We start from the raw sequence: 10,751 nt of genomic DNA, 5'->3' as shown, positions 1-10,751 counted from the left end.
AAATGAATTGAGAAACACTTCCATCTCCAGCTCCATGTCTTATCTACGAATTCGCTGAACTTGAGAACCACCTGCTGGAAGCCATGTCAAAATTGCGCCAAACTTAGCACAACTTCAAGTGCCCAGCAAAACAAGCACCAAATGTGAAGTCGATTGGAAGGACAGTTCTCAAGGTTGGAGGATAGACAGGCTGAACTTTAAAAACGAGTTCTTAATTTAAAGTTAGATGTGGCACCTGCACCCACAGTATCTCTATTTATTTACCTTTCATGGATCCTGGAACATGGAAGTTGTGGTGGATAGTTAAGGCGAGACAACATGATGTCTTCAGTCCAAATCTTTGTGTCTGCAATGAACATGACTCCATGTGCACCCAAAGGATGTGTGTGTGTGTGTGTGTTCTATTTTTAGGCCCATCCCAAGCAGAATGCATCTTGGGAAAAGGTATGAGTTCAACCAAGCATGCATGATCCTTTGCGTCAATTCTCTTTCTTTTCTCTCCTTTTTCTTCCTTTCATCTCCTGCCACTATTTTTTTTATTTTCCATTTTCATCTTCTCATCCTTTACTGTCAGTTCTGCTCTCTCTTTCTCTGTAGAACCACAAATCACAAACTAAGATTTTATTTTTGTATTTATATAATCTTTAATTTAATTTAATGTATATATATATATATAAAGATAGTTAGAGTGGGTTATTGTGACTGCATGGAAAAACGAATGAATGAATAACCAAAAGTGAAAAGGCCTCCCTGCATTTCTTGCCCCATTGGTATTCAGTAGACGTCGACATCTTTCCCCGCAACCCCTCCTTCACTCGTCTTTCTCTCTCGGCCAGAGAAGTGCTTGGTATTCTATGGATTGTGTGCTCTTCTTTCCTCTTCAGCCGTCTCTCTTGATCCTCCAGTTTTTTCTCTCTTTTGTCCACTCTGCTCTCTTCTCTTGCTTCTTGATGTACCTGCTTTGTTTCTCTTTTCCGTTGCACTCTTCTATATTTTCCATCCTCTCTCCTCTTGTCCGAATTCTTTCAAAACTACTGCATTTTCTTCACCCTGCTGCTTCTGGCAGCACCTAGGCATTGGTCTGTGGGTTATATTCAGTGTTGTAGGACACACATACATGATACTTTTAGCTTCATGCATGCAATGTTAATGTTAAAGTGCTACTAAAACAAATGAGTTCTAAATTATATCAACACTGCACACTGTCTATACTTTTGAAACTTTTAATTTGAAAAAAACAAGAGAAATGAAAATGACATGTAATAATCCTAAATTAATTCAAATGCCATTTCACATTGAAGTGTGAGCTCCATTTATTTTTTTTAAACTAAATATGCAGACTCTGAAATGTAAGATTCAGAAACCTCCCTGAAACCTCATGCTGTATTCAGGATAACATGCTATTTAGAGATTCATTTTTTAATCCACTGTTTTAATTCGATTTTTGTCAGGATCGTGACTATAATTATAATACATTTACAAGCTGAAAATATTTATCTCCATTTTGGCAGAAGCACCAGCATTATAGGAGTTTTGTACTCCCCAAACTAAGCTAGGCTTCCCTAAACTGTGAAATGGTGCTGAAGCATCATACTGCAAGAAGCAATGCACTCAGTCACCATGTCTATTAGATACATCATCAGGCACACCGAGCTAGATCTAAAGCAGTGAAAGAATATAAGTCCTTCAATGGACAATAATGCTCAGTTTTCTATTGAACTGTTTTCAAGAAATGCTGATTCAACTGTATGGTCATCTTAGATCCTACAGTGAGAGATTATGTTGAATTGCAATGCATTATAGTGCCAGGCAAATCTATTATTGTGTCCACCGCATTTCTTTCAGTGAGTGCAAGTGGGATTCGGCCACAACACAAACCACATCCAACAAAACAGTTAGCACCTACTTCAACCAGTAACATCGGCAAATTAAATGCAGTCAAAAAAAATCAATTTGATCATAGAACTGCTGCATCAGACTTCAACGTTTGTTTTAAGTGTGTGTCGTATTTTTCACAAACACATTTTTTTTTTATGTTTAGTGTTAAGGAAGGAAGTGTATCCGATTTTTGGACACTTGCATAGCACAGTTCCAATTTGATAAGATGAATTGATATCGGTGGAGGTAGCATCACTCATAACGGCATTGAATTAATATCTAGCAATGAAAAACTAAGACGTTTGAAATGGAGCAGGTAACTATATTCAAAGGGAAGTGTAGCTTTCTTTTGACATGTCAAAAGAAAAATAATTTGTATTTTGTGGCGTGGGTTTTATTTAATCTAATCTTTTTAATTAATATTATGATCCCTATTACATTTCAATTACCAGCATTATACTTGATGTTAGAGTGAAAAGACCATTTTCAGCTCTTCATCTGTGACCCCCTCGTAGGTCTTGAATGTGAAAAAGAAAAATTGTCCATTTGCCAAGAGAGGGGTGTTGAAGTCATCAAGATTATATATACATATTCAGTGAAACCATGTGACAAGCCACAACCTGAATCCGTTCATTCATTATCTGGCTCCTTCTCTGAGAAGGCACTGCTGAGTGTGAAGTCTAAGGTGCCAGACAGAGCCAGGGTTAGAAACTTAGACAGCAAGAGGCAGAGAGAAGCTGAAAGCGCGACTGAGTCAGAGAGAGCAGAGCTTCAATGACAGCAAGCGAGCACTTTCTGTCTCAAAGATTTCCACATAGATTTCATAAGCTGTGCTTATCATCAGAGAGAGAAACCTAGAGGATATAATGGGGCACAGAGATACGAAAACGCTGCAGAAATCCCACCCGCAACTCCCCACCGCCCAAACCCCAAAAAATGCCATTAGGATTATACAGTGCAATTGAACTGCATTGAGCTGCTTTGAACTGGACTTCAGAGATAAAGGCTCCACATTAGAAAATCTAAACTTGGGGGTCCTATGTCACAAAATCAGATAAAAACCCTTTTCACAAATATAAACATTTCAGAAGCATTAAATCTGATTTAATAAGGCCCAATGGAGATGTGATGTGATTTCACGCCTGACTTACATTTTCTGTGTAACTGTCATACTCGGGTTTGACACAGAAGCTATGCATCAGTGTCAAACACTGTTGCTGGTAAAACATTGAGCAGAGAAATCAATACTACCACACATCTGTCCCCTCATAAACTCCTTCATGTATCATCAACTGTTTAATGGAAAGCACGCTACCCCCACATGTGTCAAACCTGTCCAGTGGAGGGCCGAGACACTCCAGGTTTTCTTTCCAACCATCTCTCCAGCAGCTGACCTCACTAATGAGTTCCTTCTCTCAAATCAGAGGTGTTGATAATTACAATCACCTGCTTTAGTAGCCGGCTGGAAGGAAAACCTGGAGTGTCTCGGCCCTCCACCGGACAGGTTTGACACCCCTAATTGGAACGTCCACTAGGATCTGGACTCAATTTAGTGTTGCACGAGTGATAGAACCTTGAATCCATGATGACGTCCATGATCCATGTAAAAGTGTATCCCATATTAAAGAGAGGAACCATGGCAGGGAATAAAGGTGTACTTTAGCTGAGCCAAAAGCCAGAATGAACCAGTTTCACTACTGCAGATTGTCCCCTCCCAGAAACAGGAACAAATGGTAACTTTTTCTGTTCTTTTGTCAAAATGATAAAGTCAAATATTGCCAAGTAACCATGATATGACTCTTGTCAGTCCATTTGCTAACCCTTCTGAATGCCTCTGATTTTCCATCCACCTTTTAAATGCAAATGGTCACATTTACTATTTATGAAAAGACTATAAAAATGAGAATTATCTGGTATTCCTAGTGAGCTTTTATTCCATCCTTTGGTCTTCGTGACTGTGCGGAGTCTGGTGAGCCTACAGAGACTAAAGATATCACATGGTGGGAAGTTGATGCCACACTGACTCTAAAACTGCGTGTGTGTGTTGGCTCTGACAGTACGCTCTGATGGTGGTGGTATCACCCTTTAACACTCCTCTGCCACCGCAACATGGGCACTATCCCACAGAGAGAGAGAGAGAGGAATAGTTGACATTGCTGCGTGGATCAATGAAGCTGACTACTGGCATCAGTAACAACACTCCCACAGTGAAGAGCTTCCTATGGTGTTCCAGTCAATATAGGTTAATGGCATAATATACTGCTTCTTCCTTTCCTCTCTCACCATCTCTCACTCGTTTACTCTCTTTATCGCTCCAGCACACACATACACACACACCAATACGTAGCAGAGCCTTACTATCCAAGCTAACAAATCCACCAGTAGTCTTTCCGTCCTTTAATGACGGCCTGTGTTTGGTCTCAGAAGCTTCCGCCCCTGAATCCATTGGCTTTGTCTCAACTCCCCGATGTATTGTTCTCAGTGAAAGGCACATGCAAGCTCGATTGGGGCGGGGGAGGTGACAAATCGATAGTCAACTAAAATAGGCTATGCAATGGTTACAAAGAATGAAAAGGAAAACACACATTTCAGACAAGTGAAAAGGTATTTTGTGTCACTTGTCTCAGTTGGTGCATCATTTCCACGGCAGCTGTTCTGTGGTTATTGTAAAAAACAAGCAGAGCATGGATGTGCTGAACATCTGACAACCTTTTCATGTGTTGCATCGCTGCTTTAAGACTTCCCATTATATACATCAAAGTAATTTAATAAATATCATATAATGCTTACACCGAGCCCATTAATTTAATTGATACCAACTATTCCCATATCAAACATTAGATTTGATGTCTTAATTTCAACCGTTAGTGTTTACACAACAAGATAATCACAAGGAAATCCAAGTGATTTTCTTCCCTTTAATGAATGAGATCTTTCACATATTTGAGCAGTCTCCATCAAATGTAGCAGTCTTCACAAATTCATTCACAACATGCAGCTGGTTTCTTTTCATGCTCAGGGTAAATGAACTGGCGATGAGCTGGCGACTTGTCCAGGGTGAACCACCCAACTCGCCCGTAGTCAGCCATGATAGACTCCAGCGTAACATCTGACCTGGATGGATTTTGGTAATACAGTTTGGGAAGGATGCTCGCCACAGGAGTTCCTTGCTTTCTCCTGATTTTTATGCTCTCGATACTATTTGTTATTGGCAGTATCAGTAATGACTGTCTGTAATAAACAATCTCGTAATCTTTATTATTTATTACATTTGATCTATTGCCAGTCATCACTGTCCCTCTTATTGCCTCATTTCTAATCCTATCCAACCTGGTCACTCCCATGGAGCACCTCAGCATCTTCATCTCCCTGTGACTAAGCAAGGAAAATTTCAAGACATATACGAAAAAGACATGGCTTGAGGCATACAAAAAAAACTAAGGTTGAATAAATCTCTCAACATCATGTCTAAGGACTTCAATTCCCCAAGCAGGAGGCTATGATATTTTTGCATCTCGTCCTGTTGTTAGTGGCTACAGGGCTCCTGCCTGTGCAAAGTCTAGCATCAGCATCGCATCAGCAAGTTTTTGGAAGATCCTAATTCTAAACCAGTATGCCCAGAAAGGGGGAGGGAGGGGGAGAGAGTCAGTGCAAGTGCCAACACCAAAGGGGATGGATTTCCTGCAGTTTTACAGATACACACATGCAAACACACACTCTGGCACTCACAGATGACATGTTGTAATTCGGTTGAAAAGTGATAGGCCGTAACTGTATATAGCTGCATGGTGAATGCGGCCATAACAAAAAAGTTGAAACAAAATTGTCACATGTATAGATAGACATGTATTTCTTGTGAGCTTATGATCTTGTGTGCGTGTGTTAAATATGTAGAGTCCATTTAAAGGGTCGCCAAGTCATGTTTTTCACTGAAGTGCCTTAGCACTTTGTATGATTGTCTTCTTGCATATTGTGTTACTGTATGAAACATACTATAAATAATAGACGTGAAAAAACAACTGTTTATCCCTGTCTTATCTCCTGTCTGTCTGCATGTCTCTCTCTCTCGCGCTCTCGTTTCTTCAGGGGAAATGAATTGATGATTATCTTGTCTTGCAGAGCTGCTTTGCAATCTTGCTTCTTTATCGGCAAGGTCTGGCTTTTTAGCACTTAGAGCTTCATTTGACGCACTCTTCCTTTATATTTCTCTGGAGTCTTATCAGTCGGCTATATGGTCTGAATCAAGATTCAGCTTATCTTTCTATAATAAAAGGGATACAACAGGGAAAAGACTCATCAACAGAAAGAGTGAGGATGGGAAAAAAATGACAAGAATACACAGGGAAAAAAGGTGAAGAACTTTACAACAGAGATTAGTTGGAGAAGAGAGGAAGAGGTTGAGCATGTGTAATAATAATCTAAAAAAATTATTACTGGAAAACTAGTCTAAATCAGCTGATTCAGATTTTAGTTTGACAGCCAAATAAAACATGTTAAAAAGTGATAGCAAACCTCAATCACAGGTTACTCTGAGTAAAATGTTATGATAATAAGCTATCTTCAAATAAACCTAAAAATATAAGTAGAATATGTAACAAACAATTATGAGGTGCACACGCTGAGCCCCCTAAAAATCACATGTGGTTTCACTAATCTCCATGGATTATTTTTGAAGAAAAAAAAAAAAGAATTTACCCCTTCATTCAACATGAACACTTGAACTTTGCGTGTGTTCAACCAGAACCATCTGTGCGTTAAGTGTAAAATGAATTTCACTATTGTCAAAGAATAAATGTTTCTTCTTGTTGTTGTTTACCTTCAAAACTTAAAACTGCATTCCAAGCAGACATACATTAAGCAGTACATAGAGGTTTCACCTCAATCAGTGGTGGGATGTAATACCAGCGGGTGTCTGTGCCTCTGTGCAAAGCAAGAAGAGAGCGGTAGAGTGAGGGGGGGTTCCACAGGGAAATCAATTCCAGATGGCGTTGTTCTCTGATGGATAAAATAAATAAAATGCTAAAACAGGTTGGGAATATGTTTGGCGGCTGTTAATAGGCCTCTATCCAGGTTCATCCAAAGAAAGCCTGTGTGTGGAGAATGTTTGAAAAAAAAAAAGAAAGGAGAGCACGACTGTCTGGTGCTTGAGAGTGCAAAACACCTGAAATCGAAAATTATTATGCATTGGGTAATGTTGATATTCTGGCAGGCTGCAAATAAATGAATGTATGTGAAACCCAGCATAGGAGTGAGTCACAAAGAATAACGGGAGCTCCAGCAGATAAAAATTAATGAAAGTGCAGGGAGAAGACCAAGAAGCAAAATGCAGCCAGCAATCTGGCTGAACGAGGGAGACAAAATAACACACATTCTCCATTCTCATCAGAGTCCAAAATCCAGTGACACAACATTGGGGAAGATCTATGGCAGTGAAATGAGCATTCGGCTGCACGTTCCTATGCCCAGTATCTAAATTAGAAGCTCCCTCAAAACGTTAGCATTGTGTTGTGTAATTAAATGCCACGTTTTAGAATGCCTTTTTAGGTTAACAGGACACATTTGCATGTATGTGTAATAGTTTTTAATCAGCACCTTTATTTGTCACACCTGTCAGGTGGATATATTATCGTAAAGGAGCATATGTGCATATAGGCGTGAAGCAAGTCTTTTGTATACAACAGCATTCATTCAGGTAAGTACTGCATTAATATCTTTGCTATGCACAGACATTTACAAAACTGCAGTTTACACATTTATTATAATAGGCCCATAGTATTGACTGTCGCAGGTTATCTTCTCCTTGAAAATACCTAACTGCAATTTATTACATCTGTATTGCATTAAGCTGTTTGTATCCATTCCTGTTCATTATTCACTTTTATTCTCTTTCTTGTTATTTATATAATTGATGTTCTTTCACTTATAATCGTCTTGTTTTTCAATGAACTGCAGTGACTATAGCGGGTTTGAGAATGAATTAGACAACTAACCAAGGAACTAAGCTCCGCTAGCACTTGAATGGCTAATCACAAACTGAAAGCTGAAGTTATATACATGATAAAACAAAACATTTAATAAATAATGTCTTGTTTTAACACATTAATGCCATATTCCTCACACAGTAATTCACCCTGCAACATAGATGTACATCATTTTATAAGCAAAAAAGTCATCTTTCAGGACGTTAGTGCAAACCTGAGCACTGTATGAAAAAAAACATTAGTCGAAAGAACTACATTTATACTTATATGAAAACATACACACTCACTCACAGACACACAAAATCAAAACCACTCCTGAGGCAACAAACACACTTAAGGGTCCCCATAGATGTGAAACGGAACAATTGAAAAAAAAAGTAAACATCAAGTACTTCTTTGAAAAAAAAAAAGAGAAAACAGCAAAACAACAAGCAGTCGAGAAGCCAAGGGGAAAAGCAGAAATTGGAATATGTAGAAATAAAAATAAAGGACACTTTCCCCCAAAAATGAACACCCCTTCACTCAAAACCAAGAGTAATTTTAAAATTAAAGCATTCCTAAATGTAGTGCTTTCTGTAATATATGTGTAAGTCACTGTGTATTTTTTTTTAAGTAGTGTACTCTACATTTCTCCTAAAAGGCATTGTTTTTGAAATGCTTTTGAACGCCAACCTTTGCTAGTGATGCTTCAGTCAACACTATTGACACATGCATTACCTGTGTACCACAGCCAATAATGATGCATTACTATGAACCAGCACACGTTGCCTTACCTTCATATATAGCTTTAAAGCCCTGTGCACTGACAGCGAAGTCGGTGGTAAACCATAAGGCCAATATAGATCCACTGCTGACTAAAGGGGACGGCAGCATGAATCCTGACAACCTGAAAGACAAAGAGCATTTTGTTGTTGTCTTAAAGTAAGAAAATGCATCTCTGATATTCAACAAATGTATAATTGACTTCAGACAGTAGTAAAAAAAAGAAAAAAAATCATTGATTCTCCACTCAAATTTCCTGCAAGTCTTACACTAAGTGAAGTGGAGTGAGTGATTTAACTAATCGCTCAAAATAAATAATATTATTTTGATGCATCATTCAAAAACAGTGTAGAAGATCATATCCGCAACATGTGAGATCGGCTGGCACACAGAACAAGGAAAGAAAAATTTACAAATAATTTATACAAGAATGGTAAAACTGAGGTGAGGTGGAAATGCCAGCTAGTTTTTTTTTTTACTTTGATTTGAGAAGATGAGCTCTAAATTCCACCAGAGATTGTACTGAAATGGATATTTAATTGAAAGTTGATGTTTAAGCACACTGGAGAAGAAGCTATTGGGATTCTGAAGAAACAAATAACACCAATGAATGTTATGTATACACCAATAAAGGTGAGTGCAAAAGAGTCAAACAGGAAACAGGGTTTGGAAAAGAATGTACAGAAGAAGACAGTAAATGTCAGAGTCAGACTGAGGACTGTGAAAACAACAGTGAAAAATGAATTAATTAAATTCACCGGCCTCAACGCAAGGACAGAAAGGACAGACGGGAATGGACAAAGGCAGCATGCAAAAAGTTGCAAACAGAAAGAGAGATGGAGGTAGGAGACCAGACAGACGAACGCGGAAGGGCAGAGCGGAGAGGTGCCGACAGTGAGAGGACAGAATAGAAGACGGATGCAACAAGGTCGACAGAGGCTTCTAAAAATTGTAAATGAGATTTTGACTTTACTTAGCAACAGCGGTAGGCTAGTCTGCATTGTACTGAGCTAGCAATCGTATTTTGGCATATTTCATATGTTTTTTTTTTACTTTCAGGTCCCTGTTGGAAGTTAATTGCACGTGAATGCAGTGCACTGATGAATGAATCCACTTAAAACTATATCTCATTAATTAGAACACCGACAGGACACATATATTTATATCTACACTACATTATGCATGTAGGCGACACACTTACAAACTTTTAACTGGAATAGCGACTCTTTCGTCTTATTATGAAGCTATAATATATAAAGACATTACAAGTTAGAAATGATCACAAATGATGTGAAATGTAAAATTTAAGTAATCTGGATTACCACAACATAAGTGTCATCATTTCCAATTCTCTTGCCTGTCTCTAAATAAAACGGTGATGTGGTTTGTGTCTAAAAAGGGGGATTGACTGGGAGACAGATGAGAAGACACACACACACACACAAACAGACACATATCCACAAGGACACAGACACACACTGTCAGTCAGTGAGCCGGTCAGGTAATGAGCAGGAATCGCTTGGCTGTCACTGTACTGATGGGCTGAAATTATTCCCTCTCCCTGTCCAGCTCCCTTTCTCTCCGACTGTCTCTTCACCATCTTTCCTTGGTCTCTCTCCATCTCGCTCTTCCTCCCAATCATGCTGATCCTTCGGCTGTTTGATATTTATGCAAAAATAAGTGATCCGGTTCAAGAGCATGTGACCATTTATCCGGTTGGTCAATTGTCCAACCAGTCAAACATTTTACGTAATCAGACAGCCTCTCCAGATTCCAGCCAGCTGGTCTCTACAGTCAGCTGACCCATCGGTCCAGCTTGCCTCTGTGCCTGTCTGTTGCTTTGTCCATCTGCCTGACTGCCCAGCTGTATCAGCACATTAATGTCAGTCTCTCTCTCTCAGACACACACACAGCCTGCCAGCCAGACTGTTGGCGTGTTTGACGCTGACAGATTCTTAACATGCTATGATTATTGTTTAGATTGGATCATAGTAAAGTTAAAAAAAAAAAAAATCAAACAATGGTTCAGAGAATAGCATCAGTGCTATTTTCATTATCATATGAATATTACTACAGAGATTTGACAGGCAAAAACAAAAACAGACACACTGTAAATGAAAATCATTTGAA

This window comes from Brachionichthys hirsutus, chromosome 1 (assembly GCF_040956055.1).
Source record: "Brachionichthys hirsutus isolate HB-005 chromosome 1, CSIRO-AGI_Bhir_v1, whole genome shotgun sequence".
Classification (NCBI taxonomy): domain Eukaryota; kingdom Metazoa; phylum Chordata; class Actinopteri; order Lophiiformes; family Brachionichthyidae; genus Brachionichthys; species Brachionichthys hirsutus.
Note: the sequence above shows the minus strand (reverse complement) of the source record.